This window comes from Rhinoderma darwinii (genome assembly GCF_050947455.1).
Source record: "Rhinoderma darwinii isolate aRhiDar2 chromosome 5 unlocalized genomic scaffold, aRhiDar2.hap1 SUPER_5_unloc_34, whole genome shotgun sequence".
Taxonomy (NCBI): Eukaryota; Metazoa; Chordata; class Amphibia; order Anura; family Rhinodermatidae; genus Rhinoderma; species Rhinoderma darwinii.
Window position 1 is genome coordinate 412,488 of NW_027461792.1, and position 23,510 is coordinate 435,997.

Consider the following 23,510-nt stretch of genomic DNA (forward strand, 5'->3'; position numbering starts at 1 on the left):
ATTTATTTGCCTCCAGGAGGCCACAAGAGGGAGACAAGGGACTGCAAAATGGAAAATAAGCATCCACCAACTTTACAGACAACTTCTCCTTGCTCCTACAACCTCCATCCTTGCACAGTTTGTTATTCTTCCAGGTAACAAAGTAACAAATCCAAATTGCTGCTCTCTTTGTAGGCAAGCAAGGGTTTGTTGCAACTGCAATTCTTACTTCTTCTTGAAATGTAGGGACGACAGTACATTCCATCACATCCATCTAGTGTACACAGGTAGGTCCATTGTGGCGGGTAGGCGGCTGGCTGCTTTAATGGCTGTTTGCTGTTCCCCTACTCCACTCCACTCCACTATTTGACTGTGGTGCTGCATCAATCAGTGGCTGGCTCAGGTGCAGCTCTTTAACTTACCTAGGAGGGAGGGCGGAGAGAAGACAAGGAAGGTGAATGAGCTGTTCCAATGTGAAATGCCGGAAACACAGAAACACAGAAGACACACACACACACACACACACAACAAGAGGTGGCAATGTATTCATTAATTGCATTTAATAAATGAGCTCATTATCACACATGACTGTACAAATGCATTGTCCAACAGGTGTTGAAATAATGGGATTAAAAGGGGAGATCCCATCAGAAAGACAAAAACAATAGCAAACACAAATAGCACTTTTGGAATCTGATTTTAGTCAACACATAAGGGAAGGGTGCACCGGTCCTGGAAATACTGCAATACCAGGTCAATGCGTGGAGTGGACAGAGCAAGCTCTATTTCCATCTCCCTGTTCTAAAAATCCATTTAATATATGGTCCCCAGATAGGGGACGTATCAGATATTAAACTGATAAGAACAGATTTTTATTGAAAGCCCGAGCCGTGCTTTCTATCACCCAAGTGCATAAAAAGTGCAGAGGTGCCACACAAAAAGTGCACAAGGATGCGGTCTATCGCAGCCCTTCTCTTAAAAGAGAGAGGCCCCGCATAACCATTCCCTGACCCTCCAAACCATAGGCCTAGAGGATCAAGGATCGATGGTCCCCCCTCGCCGAAGCTTAGGGAGACCCAAACACACTCCTAGGCTTCTACCTGGGCTGCCACCCCAGTGTCCACCTAGGAGCCTGCATCCTAGTTGCACCTCCCCTCCGAAGAAGGGAGGCCGGGTTGCAGGGGAAAAAGGAACCAGAAGGCCACACATTTTCCCCCTAGACCTCAGGAGGGTCCCAAAAGGGCACCGCATCCCAAAATCCTTGTGACAAACGTGACAAACACACAGTGAAAAACAAAATTAAATAAGTGGATGTGCGCTGTGATACAGCCTGGACATCCGCCAGGTATATAAAAATTCCTCATCTCCCAGCCAGAAGGCCGGGAGAATAAAGGTGTGTGCTTAAAAGTGTGAAAGAAGAGTGCGTGCAAGTGTGCCTTCACTCAGTGGGATCCCACCCCCAGTGAGTTAGGGCACCCCAGGGTCACCAGCCCTGGGGCACATAGCAACTCGGGCTTTCAAACTACCCGACCTCCTGACCTCGATCCGGCGGTCGCCTGGTCACCTACAAATGGTACCTTTAAACCAAATGCGTACACCAGAGCGATGACCGTTGTGGTTCCCTGCCCTCACCTCGGCGTTCTGTCATCCCCCTACGATGGCCCACGTACCACCGGCAGGGATGATTACTAACCACTGATAAGAACAGATACTACACTTGATCTTAGCCAAAAGGCCGAGAAGCGATAACCCGAATGGGCCGGCCGTTGACCGAGCCTGTCCCATACTGCTGTTCACCCCTTGCAGCGATTCAGCCTACTCCTAGGCAATTCCATGGGGCCCTGCAGGCTCACACACATTTACAGCTACTAAGCGGGAGGGAGGTGAATAAAGGCCGGAGAGGAAGCTACACAGGATTTGCTTCTTTTGCTTGCACCACAATGCAGTGCTGAAAGAGGAGGAATCTACATAAAAACGCCTTCCTGGCAACGCCCAAATGCCCTCCTGCCATGCAGATAAACACTGGCAGCGGCAGCAAGTGCATGCCCACAGCCACCCCTTGTTCCTTCACACCTTGTATCAGCTTTAATCCAGTCCAGTGCTGCCTGCTGAGCAGCACTGACCAACACTGCCTGGGCCCAGGCTTTTATCTATCTCTGAGGCCCCATTATGATGTCAGAAAGCTGGCTCTGGAATCCTGAGGGCTCCACTATGACACGTGCAAAGTTCCGTCTGAACTTTATATAAGACGGTGAGGCTCAGTCAGTCACTCAGTGTTGCCTGAGAGGGCAACACTGCAACAGCCGGCCGCCAGGCTGTCTTTTTTTTGCACATTTATTTGCCTCCAGGAGGCCACAAGAGGGAGACAAGGGACTGCAAAATGGAAAATAAGCATCCACCAACTTTACAGACAACTTCTCCTTGCTCCTACAACCTCCATCCTTGCACAGTTTGTTATTCTTCCAGGTAACAAAGTAACAAATCCAAATTGCTGCTCTCTTTGTAGGCAAGCAAGGGTTTGTTGCAACTGCAATTCTTACTTCTTCTTGAAATGTAGGGACGACAGTACATTCCATCACATCCATCTAGTGTACACAGGTAGGTCCATTGTGGCGGGTAGGCGGCTGGCTGCTTTAATGGCTGTTTGCTGTTCCCCTACTCCACTCCACTCCACTATTTGACTGTGGTGCTGCATCAATCAGTGGCTGGCTCAGGTGCAGCTCTTTAACTTACCTAGGAGGGAGGGCGGAGAGAAGACAAGGAAGGTGAATGAGCTGTTCCAATGTGAAATGCCGGAAACACAGAAACACAGAAGACACACACACACACACACACACAACAAGAGGTGGCAATGTATTCATTAATTGCATTTAATAAATGAGCTCATTATCACACATGACTGTACAAATGCATTGTCCAACAGGTGTTGAAATAATGGGATTAAAAGGGGAGATCCCATCAGAAAGACAAAAACAATAGCAAACACAAATAGCACTTTTGGAATCTGATTTTAGTCAACACATAAGGGAAGGGTGCACCGGTCCTGGAAATACTGCAATACCAGGTCAATGCGTGGAGTGGACAGAGCAAGCTCTATTTCCATCTCCCTGTTCTAAAAATCCATTTAATATATGGTCCCCAGATAGGGGACGTATCAGATATTAAACTGATAAGAACAGATTTTTTTTTTTTTTTTTTTTTTTTTTTTTTTTTTATCTTTTTTTTTTTTACTCAGATCACAAGTCTCAAAACTTAAAATCACCATCTTTTTCTCTTCACAGATCTCAAGACTCACATCATCATCGTAAAAGGTAAGTATATTTATACATTATTTCCCCCTAAATATCTATTCTACACTCCCATTACAGAATTCCATTTCTTTTGCTTCCATTTTTCTTCTGCTTTCTCTATTCCTAGTTCTTTCTTTTCTTTCCAAAAATAGATAAATAAATAATTTAGGCTTAGACGTATGCAATCATCAACAGTTAAAGCATCCCTTTTAAATAGTAAAATATTCCTGGACCTCCATAGCGCCATTTTAACTGATGCTAAGATCAGCCAAACTATTTGAAACTCATTTTCCCCGATTCCAATTCCATAAAATATCAAGTTAAAATTAAAATAGTTAACTTTACTCACCATGCTCACCAACTTACTTATCTTTTTCCACACTTTTTGTGCAAAATCACAATTCCAGAAAACATGCATTGTGGTTTCATCATCAATACAACCACTTCTAGGACATTGGCTATTCCGATTCAGTCGTCTTTTATATTGGAAATCCTTTGTTGGTAAACAATCCTTTATCATACACCATAATAGATCTTTGTGATCATTAGACAAACAAAGATGGTTAACACATTTCCAAATGTTTTTAACTACCTGGGGAGTAAACCGTTCAATCGGGCTGCAAATGGTTCTACCCTCTAAGACTTTTAATATTTTTTTATGATTAATAAGAACCTCTTTTCCTTCTTCTGCCAGATTGAACTCTCTTATAATTTTCTCTAAGATTAAATAGTTCTCTGGAGGCAACCACCTATATGGTCTCTTTAAATCTATATTGATCCATTTATACTTCCTTATGAAAAAACCAAAATTATATATTACAAAGGCTCTCAACTTTGATTCAGGTCCACATAGGATACTAATACACTGTGATAAATACTTACAAAATAAAAACTGTCTAAGATCAGGGAAACCCTTACCACCATTTCCTTTTGATTTATATAACTCTACTCTCCTTACTCTCTCCATTTTTGAACCCCAAAAGAAGTTAAAACATACCTTAATAATTCTTTTCATCATAATGTTTGAGGGCATAAAAACAGCAGATACATATAAAATCAGAGGCAATAGAACTTGTTTAATCACTAAGATTTTCCCTTCCATTGATAGGCATCTTAGTTTCCAAAAATCCACCTTCTTTTTAACCCTTTCCAAGAGAGATTCCCAATTTTTTATACTTCCACAGTTTTGTGAGAAATGAATACCTAGAATTTTCATATCTACTACACTTAATAATTTACATTCCCTTTCCAACTTAAGATTCCCTATCAATAAAACCCCTGATTTTTCCCAGTTTATTTTAAAACCAGATGCACCATTAAACCATTCAACTACTCGTAATACCCTATTAAACCCTCTCAAACTTCTAACTAAAACCGTAATGTCATCCATATATGCCACAATTTTAACTCGCTCATTTTTATTCCCTGGCATAAAAACACCATCAATAACTTTATCCCTTCTTATTGCACATAAAAGTGGTTCCACGGCACAAATAAAGAGTATTGGCGACAAAGGACACCCTTGCTTCACTCCACAATTCATTTTAACCTTTTCCGATAAAAAGCCATTCACTGAAATTTTACTGAAACAACTAGAATATAAACTCTTAATACACTTAATAAACATATCAGGACAACCAAGCTTTTTTAAAACCTGAAATAAAAACAAATGGGAAATTCTATCATATGCTTTTTCGAAATCTAATGAGATCAATGCCAAATCCTGATCACGATCTTTAAAATCCCATAATACATCTCTAATCAAGAGTAATGAATCTGTAATTTTTCTCCCTGGCACAGCACATGTCTGATCCTCCTCAATTACCGATGAAATTACTTTTTTCAAACGATTAGCAAATAATTTTGCATAAATTTTATAATCCATGTTTAGTAACGTTATAGGCCTCCAATTCTTTATCATTTCTTTATCCCCTTTCTTAAAAAGTAAAACAATTAACCCTTCAGACCATGATATTGGCATTTTAAAAGAGGATAGCACCCTAAAAATGATATCACAAAAATCCACACCCACCAACTTCCAAAAGACCCTATAGAACTCTATCGGTAAACCATCCAAACCAGGTGTTTTCCCATTTGAAAAGCTATTAACTGTATTATAAATTTCATTTTCAGTAAAATCTTCAGATAAAAGACCTATTTCTTCTTTATTAAAATTTTTATCTAGTTGACTGATAAAGTGGTCCCTTAAAGAGCCATCACTCTTTTTTTCAGAAAATAAGTTATCATAAAACTCATGTGCCTTTTTCAATTTACCTTCCAAAACCACCTCTCCCTCCAACTTGTCAATATAATCTCTCTTATTGATGATTTTTTTAAAGAAGAACTTTGAGCATTTTTCATCACATTCCAAAATTTTTACTCTCGAATTAAATATGATTTCCCTTCCTTTTTCATACAAACTTCTATTAATTTGGCTTTTAATGCCTTCAATCTCATCATCCATCATTACACCACTCTTTTTCAAGACATAAAAACACTGGAGTTTCGTATTTAGAGATTCATATAATTCCACTCTCTCTCTCGCCTTTCTTTTACTAATACGAATGAAAAATGTTTTGATCTGAGATTTTACGAACTCCCACCATTCAAAAACATCCTTAAAACTGCTTTTCCTACACTGCAACTTTTTATAGAATGAACCAAATTCCGATTTTACGTTCTCATCTTCTAATAGTTTTGTATTCAATTTCCAATGTGAAGATTTTTTACTTTCCATTCTCTCACATTCTAACGTACATTTGATCAATCTATGATCGGAAAAACAGTTAAAATCAGTTTTAAAAGATGACCCTTTAAAATGCTCTGATACAAAAAAATAGTCTATTCTAGACCTAGAGTTTTTCCTACTCCATGTAAATTCATCTTCTTTCTTTTTGCCACATATTTCCCACATATCTTTTAAATTACTTGATGAGAGAATTCCTTTTAGGCATGATACTGAACCATCTTTCTTATTTTCCAGATGGCAGTTAAAGTCTCCTCCAATTATAATAGGGTCCGAACCTGTAAGGAACAACTGCAGAATTTCAAAGAGCTGGATTCTCTTACTCTTCTCTGTGTATCCATACACACAGAAACATTTGATTTTTTTATTAGTCTTCTTCACTTCTATCATCATTATCCTCCCCGGATAAATCTCTTGAATTTTCTCCACTTTCCACTCCTTACTACATAAAAAACCTACTCCATCGCTCTTTTGCTCATTACCTCCTGAAAAAAAGGCTTTTCCTTTCCAATATTTTTTATAGAACTCATAACACATACTTTTCTCTATATTACATTCTTGTAAAAAAATGAAATCATAAGCTTCATTATTAAAAAAGTCATATAAAGCAACTCTCTTTTTTGAATTTTTTAACCCCTGAACATTCAGGGAAGCTATACTGATCATCTTTTAATGACAATTCCAGGGCTATCTCCCCCGCCCTCATCAGTGGTAGAAGGATACTCGTTTATCCTCAAAGCCTCCGAACTAACAGAGCTTAAGGGTGACACGACTTCCAAAATTTCTATCACTCTTCTTTTTTCACCACTAATATTTCCACGTTTCGCCTCTGCTTCATCATCTAAAGATCTTTTCAAATTACCTAATGTCGTTTCCATTACCTCTTCAGTAAGGCCCTCCTCTTCCACAGGACTATCTGAAGGGGTTTCCCTCACTACAGTGATACCTTCTGTTTGTCCAGATCCCCCAGCTTCAGATCCCTGGGTTACCACTACTGCAGGTATTTTTTCCACTTTTTCTTTTACTTTTTTCTTTTCCTCTTTTTCCTTCCTAGTTTCTTTTTTCTCTTGCCTCTTTTCTTTTCCCTCTCGTCTCTTCTCCTTTCTCTCCTTCTCCTTCCTCTCTTTCTCCGTACACTCTCTTTCCTCCTCCTGAACCTCCTCCTGAACCTCCTCCTGAACCTCCTCCTGAACCTCCTCCATTACCTCTTCAACTTGCTGTGGTTCAGGTATTTCTTCCATACGTTTTGGACAATCTGCCTCTTGATGAATACTCATCGGGCAGTCCATACAGCGTTTACAGTTATCATCACTGTGGCCGTATTTCTTGCAACTTCTGCAATAGGGAGGCATCCCTGAAAAAAATAAATATCCTCTACTACGATTTATAAACACCACAGGCGGGGGCCTACAGACTCCTCCTTCTTCCTGTGGATCTTTTTTAAACGTAGCATAATATACTCGCTTTCCATTCCACACTCCGAAATCCGTCATCCCATGTTGCTTTAGGGAGAGTTTTTCACAAAAATTCCAGAGGTATGATTCCACCTCTTGGTCCGTTATAAATGGACTATACATTTGTATGGTTAACAATTTTGCCTGAAATTGAAACAATGGGGCAATTTTTATCCCCTTAAAAACATCTCGCCCCTTATTAGCTTCATAAAGGGTGTATGCCTTTTCGCATAATGCATTTGTTTCCAAAGTCACATCATAAATTCCCCTAGAGAAGAAGGTTTGTATACAAAAGAAGTTCTTCTTCTCCAATTCCATAACCGGTATTAGTATTTTGTCATAAAGGTACCTTAGATTTTTTTCTTGTCGGACTTCTGGGGACACGAAGAACCGAATAGTATCCTTTAAGCCATACTTATCATCAAAGAAGTCAGGCCGATTATCCTGAAATCCTCGCCATTCTCCTGGTGTTCTCCTTCCATAAGCCATATTCCAACGAATTTTTTCTTCCTCCACAGCACGAAAAAAAGCCCTTGAAAAGAGCTCGATCGCCTCCTGATTCCAATGGAAAACACGAAATCCACACGTCCAGCGAAAGAATCCCTCCACGAATAGGTTCCAGATCCTCCAAAGAAAAAGGCACACCAGCTTTCAGCCACCCCTCAATAGCAGCAGTTCGGTCCGAAAACCGAAAAGGCCGAGCAGGTAGGTTTCCACCAGTGCACCTTGCCCTCTGACTTCAACCCACTACAGATCGAAGCCAAAAGGCCGAGAAGCGATAACCCGAATGGGCCGGCCGTTGACCGAGCCTGTCCCATACTGCTGTTCACCCCTTGCAGCGATTCAGCCTACTCCTAGGCAATTCCATGGGGCCCTGCAGGCTCACACACATTTACAGCTACTAAGCGGGAGGGAGGTGAATAAAGGCCGGAGAGGAAGCTACACAGGATTTGCTTCTTTTGCTTGCACCACAATGCAGTGCTGAAAGAGGAGGAATCTACATAAAAACGCCTTCCTGGCAACGCCCAAATGCCCTCCTGCCATGCAGATAAACACTGGCAGCGGCAGCAAGTGCATGCCCACAGCCACCCCTTGTTCCTTCACACCTTGTATCAGCTTTAATCCAGTCCAGTGCTGCCTGCTGAGCAGCACTGACCAACACTGCCTGGGCCCAGGCTTTTATCTATCTCTGAGGCCCCATTATGATGTCAGAAAGCTGGCTCTGGAATCCTGAGGGCTCCACTATGACACGTGCAAAGTTCCGTCTGAACTTTATATAAGACGGTGAGGCTCAGTCAGTCACTCAGTGTTGCCTGAGAGGGCAACACTGCAACAGCCGGCCGCCAGGCTGTCTTTTTTTTGCACATTTATTTGCCTCCAGGAGGCCACAAGAGGGAGACAAGGGACTGCAAAATGGAAAATAAGCATCCACCAACTTTACAGACAACTTCTCCTTGCTCCTACAACCTCCATCCTTGCACAGTTTGTTATTCTTCCAGGTAACAAAGTAACAAATCCAAATTGCTGCTCTCTTTGTAGGCAAGCAAGGGTTTGTTGCAACTGCAATTCTTACTTCTTCTTGAAATGTAGGGACGACAGTACATTCCATCACATCCATCTAGTGTACACAGGTAGGTCCATTGTGGCGGGTAGGCGGCTGGCTGCTTTAATGGCTGTTTGCTGTTCCCCTACTCCACTCCACTCCACTATTTGACTGTGGTGCTGCATCAATCAGTGGCTGGCTCAGGTGCAGCTCTTTAACTTACCTAGGAGGGAGGGCGGAGAGAAGACAAGGAAGGTGAATGAGCTGTTCCAATGTGAAATGCCGGAAACACAGAAACACAGAAGACACACACACACACACACACACAACAAGAGGTGGCAATGTATTCATTAATTGCATTTAATAAATGAGCTCATTATCACACATGACTGTACAAATGCATTGTCCAACAGGTGTTGAAATAATGGGATTAAAAGGGGAGATCCCATCAGAAAGACAAAAACAATAGCAAACACAAATAGCACTTTTGGAATCTGATTTTAGTCAACACATAAGGGAAGGGTGCACCGGTCCTGGAAATACTGCAATACCAGGTCAATGCGTGGAGTGGACAGAGCAAGCTCTATTTCCATCTCCCTGTTCTAAAAATCCATTTAATATATGGTCCCCAGATAGGGGACGTATCAGATATTAAACTGATAAGAACAGATTTTTTTGTTTTGGCTGTACCACAAGGATACAAAACCGTTTATTCAAATTTCAAAAAAAGATTTTACATACAGGTGCAAGACATTTACATTACAATATAGAATTCCAATCATTAAAATGCCATTTTACATATGCAGAAGCGTCCTTTTGTTTATCAAGTAAAAGATATAAAAACATTTCACTTAAAATCATCCCAATTACATTATCCACTGATAAAATATCCTTTTTAAAAAGTAAAATGTTCCGTGCCTTCCAAAGAGCTGCCTTCACACAGTTAATGATCCTCCATGCCGTCCATCTGTCCGGAAAGGAAACACAGTCTATTTGTCCATATAATATGACGTAGTAGTTAAAAGTCTTTATTGCCGTGATTGTTTTTAGTAGCGGTAAAATCTTCTTCCAAACGTCCTTCGCAAAATCGCAAGTCCATAATAGATGAAAAACAGTTTCCTCGTTGTGGCATCCCTCTCTTGGGCAATTGGCTGTAGCTGACAAATGCCTTCTGTGTTGGAAGGAACGGCATGGCAGGCAACTGTGGACGCAGCTCCAGGCTAGGTCTTTCTGGGAATTAAAAAGATAAAAAGAATTCAGCATTTTCCATATATTCTTACATTGTATCTCATTAAAATTCCCAATAAAACAAACCTCAGTGGATTTTGAAATAAATTTTGTTAAAACTTTGCCATTCATTAAAACATCAGTTTTTACCTTAGTGAGATTAAAAAGGATAACAATTTTCTCTAAAATCTCATAAATATCTGGCATGTTAAAACTGTAGGGATGTTTAAGATCAGTTTGAAACCACCCAAAACGCCTCATGAAATTTCCCAAATTATATCTCAAGAAGAATGACCAATAGTTTTCTTTAAAAAAATTCCTAAAACATAATGAAAAGAACTTAGTGTATAAGAAAACTCTAAAATCAGTAAAATCTTTTCCTCCTTTATCTTTGGGTTTAAAAACGATTTCTCTTTTTAATTTTTCCATTTTTGAATTCCAAAAGAAAGTGAAACATGCTTTTTGCAATTTGCATAAAATACGGGTGGGAGGGGGGAAGACTAAGCTCAAGTATAAAATCAAAGGCAGGATCACCATTTTAATAATAAGCACTTTGCCCTCCATAGTCAGATCTCTCATTCTCCATATACATAACTTCTGGTTTACTTTTTGCATGATCCCCTCCCAGTTCTCCGTTACATTATTGTATTCATTAAAATAAATACCTAAAATCTTCACTTTCTCTACAATTGGAATCTCAATGTCTTGCATATCTATTGCACCAATCTTTAAAATCTCACATTTATTAAAATTTACTTTAAAACCTGATGCACAGCAGAAATAATGGATTTGTTTTAAGGTCTTTTTTAATGATATATTATCCTTACAGGTTATTGCAACATCATCCATATAACTTACAACCTTGGCTTCAGTACCCTTGCTACCCGGGAGAGCTACCCCACAAATGTCATTATCTCTCCTAATCATGCATAAAAGGGGTTCAAGGGCACAGATAAAAAGTAGAGGTGATAGGGGACAACCTTGTTTCACACCGGACCTGAGGGGAACAGCCTGGGACTTAAAACCATTAATTAAAATTCTACTTTGACAGTCCCTATAAAATGCTTTTAAAGAATTTATAAAATTTTCTGGTACGCCCATCTTTCCTAAAACATTGAATAAAAACTGGTGTGAGACCCTGTCAAATGCTTTTTCAAAATCTACCATTAAAATTGCCAAGTTGCTTTTCCTGCTGTTTGCATCATTTATCAGATCTTTTATGAGGTTAAGATTTTCCCATATACTTCTTCCTGGAATTCCACAAACTTGATTGGGGTGAATAAGTTTCTCAATCACAGTTTTGAGTCTGTTTGCACAGATCTTGGCCATTACCTTGTAGTCGCAATTTAATAAAGTTATCGGCCTCCAGTTCTTGATCTCTTCTTTATTACCTTTTTTGTGCAGTAATGATACATCACCCATTTTCCAGGATTCTGGTAAAATCTTTGAGCTAAAAACTTCTAAAAGGAGAGATAAAAAATCATCCTTTAAAACCTCATAAAAAGTTCTGTAAAATTCGATTGGTACCCCATCAGCTCCTGGAACCTTGCCCAACTTAAAACTATTTATAGTATCCAGCATCTCTTTCTCGGTGATGGGCTGTAATAAAGCAGATTGGGCATTAAAATCTAAAACACATGAAACTTCTTTTAAAACGTTCTCCATAAAATTAGTATCCACATTTTTTTCGCTAAAAAGATTTTTATAATAAATATGAGTTTTTTTTAAAATGTTGTCAATATCGGTTTCTCCTTCCATTTTATCTATATGAATCTTCTTTTGTATACTTTTTTTAAAAAAGTATCTGGAGCATTTCTCGTTTTCTTCCATGTGTTGTATTTTTGCTTTAAAAATTATCTCTTTTCCTTTATCTTCCAGAAACATTTGGGCTTCTTTTTTAACCTGTATTATCTCCTCAGTCACTTCTACCCCCACAGACCTTATTTTGTAAAGAGTTTGCAATTGAATATTTAATTTTTCATAGACCGCTCTTTTTTCTTTTGCTCTTTGAATTCCATACCTTATGAAAAAATTTTTGATCTTCTTCTTCATCTTATCCCACCATAACGTCATGGATTCTGTAGGGTCTCTCTTTCGCTTACACCTATTATAAAACCTAATAAAATCTGCAATTATTTTTTCATCCTTTAAAAGTGCTACATTCATCTTCCATGAACTGGAGCCTCTTCTAAAACCAGAGTCAAAATTTAGAACAAATAAAAGGCCTTTATGGTCAGAGAACATGTTTGTTAAAAGTTCACAGTGGACAGGTAAAATTTGCTGAGAAGAAAAAATAAAATCAATTCTTGAGCTACATCGTATGTTACTCCAAGTAGTGCTATCTAGATCTGACATTTTTTTATTACAATTTTTGAAGACATCTGTAAGTTTAAAATCACTCACAATGTTACTTAAAAGACCAGAAGTTTTATCGTAGTTTCTACTGGAGGACTGCGTAATTCTTTTTTCACCTCTTAAAACACAATTAAAATCCCCAGCTAAAACCAAGGGACAGGAATCGGTTATAAAAAGAGGTAAAATTCCCAGCATTTCTTCTCTTTCTTTTTTATCTGGTGATCCATAAAAATTTAAAAACTGCCACTTAATACCATTTATAAAAGCCTTTACTAATAAAATCCTGCCTGGTAAAATTTCTTGTTTAAAAGTAATGTTAATATTACCCTTAAAAAGGATTGCCACTCCTGCAGATTTTGATAGGTTAGAACCAGACCATACCGAAGTTCCATATTTCCAATCTGTTTCGTATTTTTGATATTCTGCCCGATGAGGGATGCCACACTCCTGCAAAAAGAACACTGAAGCAGAAAGCAGGGATAAATAATTAAAAAGGACTGTTCTGCGTATTTTTGACTTGAGTCCCCTTACATTTAGGGAGAGTCCTTTTAAAACTGCCATTGATGAGATATAAAAGGTGGGATAAAACACAATTTTCAACCCCTTAAAACCTTTATTTCTTCTTCCAGCCTAGCCAACCCCTGAGAGCTGTCAGAGTTTTCCAGGTCACCTCTAGAAGTTACGCAGTGCAAGAAGCTTGTAGAACTGGAATCGCTGTCTGTTGCCTCCTCCGAAAAATCCTCACACAGAGGACTAAGGAGAGTATTTGGAATGATCGTTAAACCCGTCTTTCCCCTCTCTGGTGTTTTTGACCCGTAGTCCGTCTCTTCCATAGGGCCTCCTGAATGGGAAGCGCCAGGCTGTCCAACAGACATCTGGGCCATCTCTTCTGGGGTTTCCGGGACAGTGCTGGTTGCTCCAGGTTCACCTACAGGTTGTATTGCTAAGTACCGGTTTGTCATCCTTAGTACGTCCTGATTTTGAGGCTCACCTGTCTTCCGTTTTTTCGCACCTAGATCTTCTTGTTTTTCTTGAGAAACAGCTTCCTCCGGGTTTCTACCTTCCTTTCGAGAAAAAGGCATCCCCGTCCCCTGCTTCTCTATTCGCTTCCTCTCCTTTTGTCGGTCCTTCATCCTAATTTGAGACTGAAATCCTTCGTTATCCAGAGAGGCAACAGACTTACCAGTATTAATGTCCAAAGTGTGACTTGCTTCTTGGGTCTCCATTCTTGCTTCCTCTTCGGGGGCCGGCTGGTTTTCCAGTTGTTTCTCTCGTTGGGGTCGGTATGTAGAAATTTGTGGTTTCTTCTGCGGTTTCTGTCTGTGGGGACAAGCTATGTAAAAGTGACTGGTGTCTTGACACAGACTACACTTTTTTGGTTTGTTACAATTTTTAACAGTATGGTTTTGGCTGCCACAATTTGTGCAAGTACTCTCGCAATCATTTTTTGTATGCCCATATTTTTTGCAAATTCGACAAAATTCCTCCATGCCATTAAAAAAAATATCACCGTTAATATTGCCCAATTTAAAACGAGCTGGGGGTACCAATTTTTCCTCAGGTGCTTTTGGGTCGTCTTTAAGTTCAACAAAAAATTTCCATTTAGAGGTCCATACATCAAACTCATTCATAACCTTCCCCTTAGGAATAACCAAAGTACAAAAATTTTTTAAAAAAAATATTATCTCATCTTCAGTTATATAAGGAGAATACATTTTAATCACCATGAGTTTCCGATCTGAAGAAAAATGCTCCACAATCTGGACCCCTTTAAGCCTGGGATCTCTGCCTACCTTTTTCAAGCGATTTGCAAAATCCAAGTATATACCGTCATATCGCAAGGTCACATCATAGATCCCACGCCTAGGATAGTCCTGGATTGCCAAAATCTCCAATGGCCGGATCGCAAATACTCCCAAAAGCACCTCTTCGATCAGGTGTTTCAATCCACGATTGGCTGGAGCCTCCTCCGTGTACGTAAAACGTACCGAGTTTTTTAGCCGAGTGAAGTTCGGCTCGAACGTGAGAGTATCATCTGCCGCCATGATAACTCACTAAATGGGTATCGCACCACAGAGACACACGGGTCACTGTGGCCAGGGGGATCGCCGCTCGTTGCTCCGGACTAAGCCTCTCTCCCAAATAGCAGCACGGGGGTGAAGTCCAGGCGAACCTGGACAATCCCCCGAGGCCGAGAGAGAGGGTACCGGAGCACCTCCCAACCAAGACCAAGGCAGTACTGATACGAATAAACAGCACTACACTTGATCTCAGCCAGAAGGCCGAGAAGCGATAACCCGAATGGGCCGGCCGTTGACCGAGCCTGTCCCATACTGCTGTTCACCCCTTGCAGCGATTCAGCCTACTCCTAGGCAATTCCATGGGGCCCTGCAGGCTCACACACATTTACAGCTACTAAGCGGGAGGGAGGTGAATAAAGGCCGGAGAGGAAGCTACACAGGATTTGCTTCTTTTGCTTGCACCACAATGCAGTGCTGAAAGAGGAGGAATCTACATAAAAACGCCTTCCTGGCAACGCCCAAATGCCCTCCTGCCATGCAGATAAACACTGGCAGCGGCAGCAAGTGCATGCCCACAGCCACCCCTTGTTCCTTCACACCTTGTATCAGCTTTAATCCAGTCCAGTGCTGCCTGCTGAGCAGCACTGACCAACACTGCCTGGGCCCAGGCTTTTATCTATCTCTGAGGCCCCATTATGATGTCAGAAAGCTGGCTCTGGAATCCTGAGGGCTCCACTATGACACGTGCAAAGTTCCGTCTGAACTTTATATAAGACGGTGAGGCTCAGTCAGTCACTCAGTGTTGCCTGAGAGGGCAACACTGCAACAGCCGGCCGCCAGGCTGTCTTTTTTTTGCACATTTATTTGCCTCCAGGAGGCCACAAGAGGGAGACAAGGGACTGCAAAATGGAAAATAAGCATCCACCAACTTTACAGACAACTTCTCCTTGCTCCTACAACCTCCATCCTTGCACAGTTTGTTATTCTTCCAGGTAACAAAGTAACAAATCCAAATTGCTGCTCTCTTTGTAGGCAAGCAAGGGTTTGTTGCAACTGCAATTCTTACTTCTTCTTGAAATGTAGGGACGACAGTACATTCCATCACATCCATCTAGTGTACACAGGTAGGTCCATTGTGGCGGGTAGGCGGCTGGCTGCTTTAATGGCTGTTTGCTGTTCCCCTACTCCACTCCACTCCACTATTTGACTGTGGTGCTGCATCAATCAGTGGCTGGCTCAGGTGCAGCTCTTTAACTTACCTAGGAGGGAGGGCGGAGAGAAGACAAGGAAGGTGAATGAGCTGTTCCAATGTGAAATGCCGGAAACACAGAAACACAGAAGACACACACACACACACACACACAACAAGAGGTGGCAATGTATTCATTAATTGCATTTAATAAATGAGCTCATTATCACACATGACTGTACAAATGCATTGTCCAACAGGTGTTGAAATAATGGGATTAAAAGGGGAGATCCCATCAGAAAGACAAAAACAATAGCAAACACAAATAGCACTTTTGGAATCTGATTTTAGTCAACACATAAGGGAAGGGTGCACCGGTCCTGGAAATACTGCAATACCAGGTCAATGCGTGGAGTGGACAGAGCAAGCTCTATTTCCATCTCCCTGTTCTAAAAATCCATTTAATATATGGTCCCCAGATAGGGGACGTATCAGATATTAAACTGATAAGAACAGATTTTTTTCATTCAGATCACGTCTTAAAAATCATAAAATTCAAAATAAAAAAGACTTAGATCATCACAATGAAAACTGAAAACGTACAATTAATTTTTGTTTTCCTCTTTCCTTTTTTTCTTAAGAAATCAAAAAAACATTCCTTTTTTAACAGCAATAGTTCCTAACATATCCACTAGATGTTCCTGCAAATCATTACCATCCCATTCACAGTTTACAATGCACGTTAACCACGTTGGCACACCATACCTTTCAAGAAACCCTGGTAAATTTTCTCTTACACAGAGCCGCACCCTCCTCCGCATTTTTTCAAAATTAATTCTACTACGTAACTGCTCTACTTCTTCCAGTAACCTGTCTCTTTCTGCTCTTTCCTCTTCTGAAATGACACTTTTTTTCTTTCTCTCTGCTTTTTTCCTTTTTTTCTCATCACTTTGCCCACTTCCTTCCAATTTCTGAAGCTTGCCTTCTTCCAAACTAACTTCCGCTTCCTTTCTTTTGACTATCTTCTTATTTTCCTCTTGTACCTCACGTTTGCTTTTCTTTGGGCATGATTTGAATATGTGCCCCTCCTCTCCACACATATTACATACTTTCCCTTTCTGACATTCATTATACTTATGTCCCTCTTGCAGACATTTTGTACACATTACTCTCTCACAGGTTTCTCTCTCATGACCATACTCTTTACAATTCAAACAAAACATATCCATTCCAGGAAAAAATAAATTTCCACATGCACTTCCAATCTTGAACCGCGCTGGAGGAAACAATAGGTTTCTAGATTCACCAATTCTCACAAATTTACAAAGAAATTTCCACTTCCCAGTCCAAAATCCAAAAGGGTTAAACACTTTCCCCTTCCCCACCACCTCCTCACAAAACTTATTGAGAAATAACTTAATGTCCTCTTCATCCACGTAAGGCGAAAACATTTTTACGACCACCAACTTTTTGTTTGGCGCAAAATGTGGTGTTACCTTCACACCCACAAGTCTTGGGTCCCTTTTACCTTCCTTCAAGCGTTCTAAAAAGACAGCATAAATTTCTTCTGTGGCGAAGGTAACGTCAAAGCACCCTCTCCTCGGATAGTCCATCACCGCCAAAATGCACGATCTCTCCAGCTGAAAGAAATCCAACAAAAGGACCTTCGTGATGTACTCCAAATCCTTCCTTTGCCTCTCAGATTCCTCCACGAAAAACCGGACCGCATTCCTGGTTCGCATATGTTCGGGAATTTCCTCCATCCTGCTCCAAAAGAATTCCAGCAATCTCCAAAGAAATACCTTCAGTACCGGAGTACCAGGCAGGTGATCGCTCCCCGTTGCCCTGGACTAATCCTCCTCCCCAATAGCAGCAGAGGGGTGAAGTCTCTCCTAAGAGAAACGATCCCCCCAGGCCAAGGAAAAGGGTACCAGGGCACCTCCTGACCAAGAAACAAGGCAATACCCTAAAGTACTACACTTGATCTTAGCCAAAAGGCCGAGAAGCGATAACCCGAATGGGCCGGCCGTTGACCGAGCCTGTCCCATACTGCTGTTCACCCCTTGCAGCGATTCAGCCTACTCCTAGGCAATTCCATGGGGCCCTGCAGGCTCACACACATTTACAGCTACTAAGCGGGAGGGAGGTGAATAAAGGCCGGAGAGGAAGCTACACAGGATTTGCTTCTTTTGCTTGCACCACAATGCAGTGCTGAAAGAGGAGGAATCTACATAAAAACGCCTTCCTGGCAACGCCCAAATGCCCTCCTGCCATGCAGATAAACACTGGCAGCGGCAGCAAGTGCATGCCCACAGCCACCCCTTGTTCCTTCACACCTTGTATCAGCTTTAATCCAGTCCAGTGCTGCCTGCTGAGCAGCACTGACCAACACTGCCTGGGCCCAGGCTTTTATCTATCTCTGAGGCCCCATTATGATGTCAGAAAGCTGGCTCTGGAATCCTGAGGGCTCCACTATGACACGTGCAAAGTTCCGTCTGAACTTTATATAAGACGGTGAGGCTCAGTCAGTCACTCAGTGTTGCCTGAGAGGGCAACACTGCAACAGCCGGCCGCCAGGCTGTCTTTTTTTTGCACATTTATTTGCCTCCAGGAGGCCACAAGAGGGAGACAAGGGACTGCAAAATGGAAAATAAGCATCCACCAACTTTACAGACAACTTCTCCTTGCTCCTACAACCTCCATCCTTGCACAGTTTGTTATTCTTCCAGGTAACAAAGTAACAAATCCAAATTGCTGCTCTCTTTGTAGGCAAGCAAGGGTTTGTTGCAACTGCAATTCTTACTTCTTCTTGAAATGTAGGGACGACAGTACATTCCATCACATCCATCTAGTGTACACAGGTAGGTCCATTGTGGCGGGTAGGCGGCTGGCTGCTTTAATGGCTGTTTGCTGTTCCCCTACTCCACTCCACTCCACTATTTGACTGTGGTGCTGCATCAATCAGTGGCTGGCTCAGGTGCAGCTCTTTAACTTACCTAGGAGGGAGGGCGGAGAGAAGACAAGGAAGGTGAATGAGCTGTTCCAATGTGAAATGCCGGAAACACAGAAACACAGAAGACACACACACACACACACACACAACAAGAGGTGGCAATGTATTCATTAATTGCATTTAATAAATGAGCTCATTATCACACATGACTGTACAAATGCATTGTCCAACAGGTGTTGAAATAATGGGATTAAAAGGGGAGATCCCATCAGAAAGACAAAAACAATAGCAAACACAAATAGCACTTTTGGAATCTGATTTTAGTCAACACATAAGGGAAGGGTGCACCGGTCCTGGAAATACTGCAATACCAGGTCAATGCGTGGAGTGGACAGAGCAAGCTCTATTTCCATCTCCCTGTTCTAAAAATCCATTTAATATATGGTCCCCAGATAGGGGACGTATCAGATATTAAACTGATAAGAACAGATTTTTTTTCAGTTGGCTACCCCCTTGCGGGGGTGTCAATGATTTATTTATAAAAATTTCAATTTTACAATAAAACACATTTTAGTTACACAGATACATACAAATAATTTTTACATTGTAACAATAGTAAAATCAAATTTTCATAAAATTTATGTAGAGGGACATGGGGCAAATCTTTATTTGGAGTTCCAGTCAGTCACAAACCATTTATTTAGAAGGGTGGCATTCCTTTTTTTGTCTAATAAAAAATAAATATACATCTCACTAAAACAAAGACCTAAAACATCATCAACCGATAAAACGTCGTGCTTAAAAAGGAGGATGTTCCTGGCCTTCCATAGAGCTTCTTTGGCGCAGTTCATCGTCTTCCATGCAATTATCTTCTGACTCGCGGTTGGGCATCCAAAAAGTCCATATAAAATATCTTCATAGTTTAAGTCCTTTAGGTCTGCCATCTTCACCAAAAGAGGGAATATTTTTTTCCAAAATTGTTTTGCAAAGTCACATGTCCAAAAAATATGTCTTATAGTTTCCTCGGCCTGGCAGCCTTCCCTCGGGCAGACGGCAGACCTCGCGAATCCTCTTCTGTACTGGAATGCCCGGCATGGAAGACATTGATGAACGCAGCTCCAGGCCAGGTCCATCTGTGCATTAAAAAGATAAAACACATTAATCATTTTGAAAATAAAAGCACATCGTTGCGTATTAAAATTCTCTACATTGCTGACCGTCTCGCTCTCTCTCAGGTCTTTTATTAGTTTTTTGCTATTCTTAAGTTCATTCACGGTCTTCCCTTTTAAATTGAAGAGAGCCACTATTTTTTCTAAAATTACGTAGTTTGCTGGTAATTTAAAAGCGTATGGTGAGGATAAAATTATGTTAAACCAACCAAACCTCCGCATAAAAAACCCAGTATTAAAACGTAAAAAGTAAGACCAATAGTGCTCTTTAAAAAGGGAATTAAAACAGAAACTAAAGAACTTAATTAAAAGAAACCTATTAAAATCAGGAAAATCTTTGCCACCCTTTGGTTTGGACTTTATTACCGTTTCTCGTTTCAATTTCTCCATCCTGGAACTCCAAAAGAAGGTAAAACATGCTTTTGTTATTTTTCGTAATAAAACTGTTGGGGGAGGGAACACCATGCTTGTATATAAAAGAAGGGGTAAAATGACCATTTTTATGATTAAAATTTTTCCCTCCATGGTGAGTTTCCTCATATTCCACATACAAATTTTATTGTTTACCTTCTGCGCCACCATGTCCCAACTTATAAAACCATTGTCGTGCTCACTGAAGGAGATACCTAAAACTTTAATAGTATCTGACACAGGAACGGGTACGTCTCTAAAAACCATGCTTCCTATTCTTAAAATATTACTTTTGCTGAAATTTATTCTAAAACCGGAAGCACAGCAATAAAACTCAATTTGTTTTAGGGCTTTCTGAAGCGAGAGGGTGTCCCTACAAAGTATCGCCACATCATCCATGTACCCCACTGCTTTAGCCTCTATGCCGCCTCCCCCTGGCAGGGGGACTCCACGTATTTGTTTATCACGGCGTATTGCGCATAGCAGAGGCTCTAGTGCACATATGAAAAGCAGTGGGGACAAGGGACACCCCTGCTTCACCCCAGAGTTTAAAAGAACGTCCTGTGTCTTAAAACCATTTACTAAAATTTTGCTTGTGCAATCTTTATAAAAGGCTTTAATAGATAGTAAAAAACCTTCAGGTATACCCATCCGCTCTAAAACCTTAAAAAGATAAAAGTGCGATACTCGGTCGAAAGCTTTTTGAAAATCTATGGATAAAATGGCTAATTTTCCGTTTCTAGATTTTGTGTCTTCAATCGCATCTTTTATTAAATTAATATTATCCCAGATGCTGCGGCCTGGCACCCCACACACCTGGTTAGAGTGTATGATGTGGGGTACTATGGCTTTTAAACGGTTTGCGCATAGTTTTGCCATTATTTTGTAGTCACTATTCAGAAGGGTTATTGGTCTCCAATTCTCTAAAACTGCGATGTCACCTTTTTTGTATAGCAAGGAGACCTCACCCTTCCGCCAGGACTTAGGCAGCATCTTGGAATGAAAGACTTCGGTAAAAAGGTTTAAGAGATCATCTTTTAAAATATCATAAAATTTGACATAAAACTCGCTGGGTATACCGTCCGGGCCAGGAACTTTACCTGCTTTAAAACTCTTCACTGTCTCTAAAATCTCCTGCTCCGACAGTTCCTGCAATAAAAAATTCTGGGAGACAGGGTCTAAAACAGTGGTAATCTCCTTCAGCGAGTCACGCATAAAATCACGATCCACAGTTTTCACATTAAAAAGGTCAGTATAAAACTCATGAACTTTACTTAAAAGACCCTGTACATCCGACACCCCATCAATATTTTTAAGAATAGCTTTTTTATTGTTCATTTTCTTAAAAAAGTACCTGGAGCAGGTCTCGTTCTCTTCCACGTGTTGTATCCTAGAACGAAAAATAATTTCTTTGCCTTTCTGCTCCAGGCACTGAGCTATCTCTTTTTTTAAGTTGGTGATGTCGTCTTTTACATCTATCTCATGCTCTCTCATCTTGTACAGGGTCTGTAGGCGGGTGTTGAGGATTTTAAAAAAAGCTTGCTTCTCTCTGGCTTTTGCCACACTTTTTTTAATAAAAAATTCTTTTATTTTTCTTTTCATTTTCTCCCACCATTCAGTGATGGGAGCCCGTGTGTCTCTCACCCGCCTACTCTCTTTGTAAAATTCAATAAAATCTGTAAAAACCTGTGGATCATCTAAAAGGGAAACATTTAACTTCCAGGACTTTTTACTAATAACGTTATTAAAATCACGCTTTACATAAAATGATAAAAGCTTGTGATCAGAAAACACATTGGTTAAAACTTCACATTTAAAAGGCAGTAGATTCTCATTACAAAATATAAAATCTATCCTGGAGCTACAGGTGGCGTTGCTCCAGGTAACGCCGGCTTCCTCTGGACTGCTCCTGTTACATTCTTTATAAACGTCTTTTAACTTAAAATCACCCACCATATCTTTGAGCAGTCCAGAGGTCTTATCATAGTTCCTGCTTGTAGCACTGGTAAGCCGGCGTTCCCCTCTCAGGATACAATTAAAATCACCTGCGAGGATAAAAGGCTCAGTCGTGTTAATAAAAAGAGGTAAAATCGCTAACATTTCTTCTCTTTTATTTTTGTCAGGTGAGCCATAAAAATTTAAGAACTGCCATTTCACACCGTCAATAAAAGCCTTAACCAATAAAATACGTCCTGGAAGAATCTCTTGGATAAAATCGATTAAAACATTTCCCTTAAAAAGAATGGCGACCCCTGCTGATCTGGACTCGTTAGATCCAGACCAGACTGATGGACCATACTTCCAATCCTCTTGGTATTTATGGTACTTCATCATATGGGGAATGCCGCACTCCTGCAGGAAAAAAACAGAGGCTGCCAGGCCAGCTAAAAAGCTGAAGAGAGCAACCCTTCTAACTTTGGACTTGGCGCCCCTCACGTTGAGGGAGATTCCCTTTACTTCAGACATTGTGGAGATTAAAATAACGTCTTGATTTTAAAATAATAAATATTCGTGGAACTTAAAATCAGACATTTCCTCCACCAGCATTACCAGAATTCTCGTTTGCGCTCATATCCCCACCCTCGTCCGAATCGCCTGCAAAGAGGGACGAAAAGGGAGAGGAACTACCTTCACTGAGAGCCGTGCCAGCAACTCTTATCTCGTACAAGGGGAGCCCACTCTCGCTTAGCGTCACCTGGGTCTCAACTGGGTGACCACGTAGGTCCATTTCGGGTGGGTCCCCCAAGGGCCCCGCCTCTCCCCCCAGGCTCTGTTGACGCCGTCTTAGAGGGGGAGGTTGCGCACACGGCGGGGTGTCCGGTATCTGGGAGGGAACAGTGCCCACCCTCCTCACCAGGTCAGGCGAGGAGGTGGTCCTAGGAGGAGCCCCACTTTTCTTCACGGATGTGTCCATCTGCTCCTCCCCTGATTCCCTCCTGCCAGCACGCTCCTGTTTTCCCTTTTTTCGGGGACCCACCGCTACCCAGTTCTCCTGCTCGGAGTCAGACTCCTGAGACCCAGGTACAGGAGCAGGCCCGGCACCCACTGGACAACCAGCCCTCTGGGATGCCACAGTATCATTGGTGGCCTGCTCCTTTTCCGCCTTCCTCTTAGCTTGCCTTTTATCTTTGGCGCTGGGCTCCATCCTTTCCTCAGAGGTTGCTGGCTGCGAG

The 23,510-nt window shown here is 41.2% G+C and overlaps 4 non-coding genes and 3 pseudogenes across 4 annotated transcripts; all 7 read right to left on the minus strand.

Annotated features, from left to right (window-relative positions):
• Nucleotides 1–695: 695 nt before the first annotated feature.
• LOC142690570 (U2 spliceosomal RNA) lies at nt 696–876 on the minus strand (annotated as a pseudogene).
• A 671-nt stretch (nt 877–1,547) lies between these two features.
• Nucleotides 1,548–1,726, minus strand: LOC142690657 (U2 spliceosomal RNA; annotated as a pseudogene).
• A 1,280-nt stretch (nt 1,727–3,006) lies between these two features.
• LOC142690646 (U2 spliceosomal RNA) lies at nt 3,007–3,195 on the minus strand. Its single transcript, XR_012859369.1, has one exon. It is a non-coding gene; the product is annotated as a U2 spliceosomal RNA (small nuclear RNA).
• A 6,334-nt stretch (nt 3,196–9,529) lies between these two features.
• On the minus strand, nt 9,530–9,721 carry LOC142690571 (U2 spliceosomal RNA). Its single transcript, XR_012859322.1, has one exon. It is a non-coding gene; the product is annotated as a U2 spliceosomal RNA (small nuclear RNA).
• Nucleotides 9,722–16,168: 6,447 nt separating this feature from the next.
• LOC142690573 (U2 spliceosomal RNA) lies at nt 16,169–16,359 on the minus strand. Its single transcript, XR_012859324.1, has one exon. It is a non-coding gene; the product is annotated as a U2 spliceosomal RNA (small nuclear RNA).
• Nucleotides 16,360–17,703: 1,344 nt separating this feature from the next.
• On the minus strand, nt 17,704–17,814 carry LOC142690662 (U2 spliceosomal RNA; annotated as a pseudogene).
• Nucleotides 17,815–19,094: 1,280 nt separating this feature from the next.
• On the minus strand, nt 19,095–19,289 carry LOC142690615 (U2 spliceosomal RNA). The gene has a single exon (XR_012859346.1). It is a non-coding gene; the product is annotated as a U2 spliceosomal RNA (small nuclear RNA).
• Between the last annotated feature and the right edge of the window lie 4,221 nt (nt 19,290–23,510).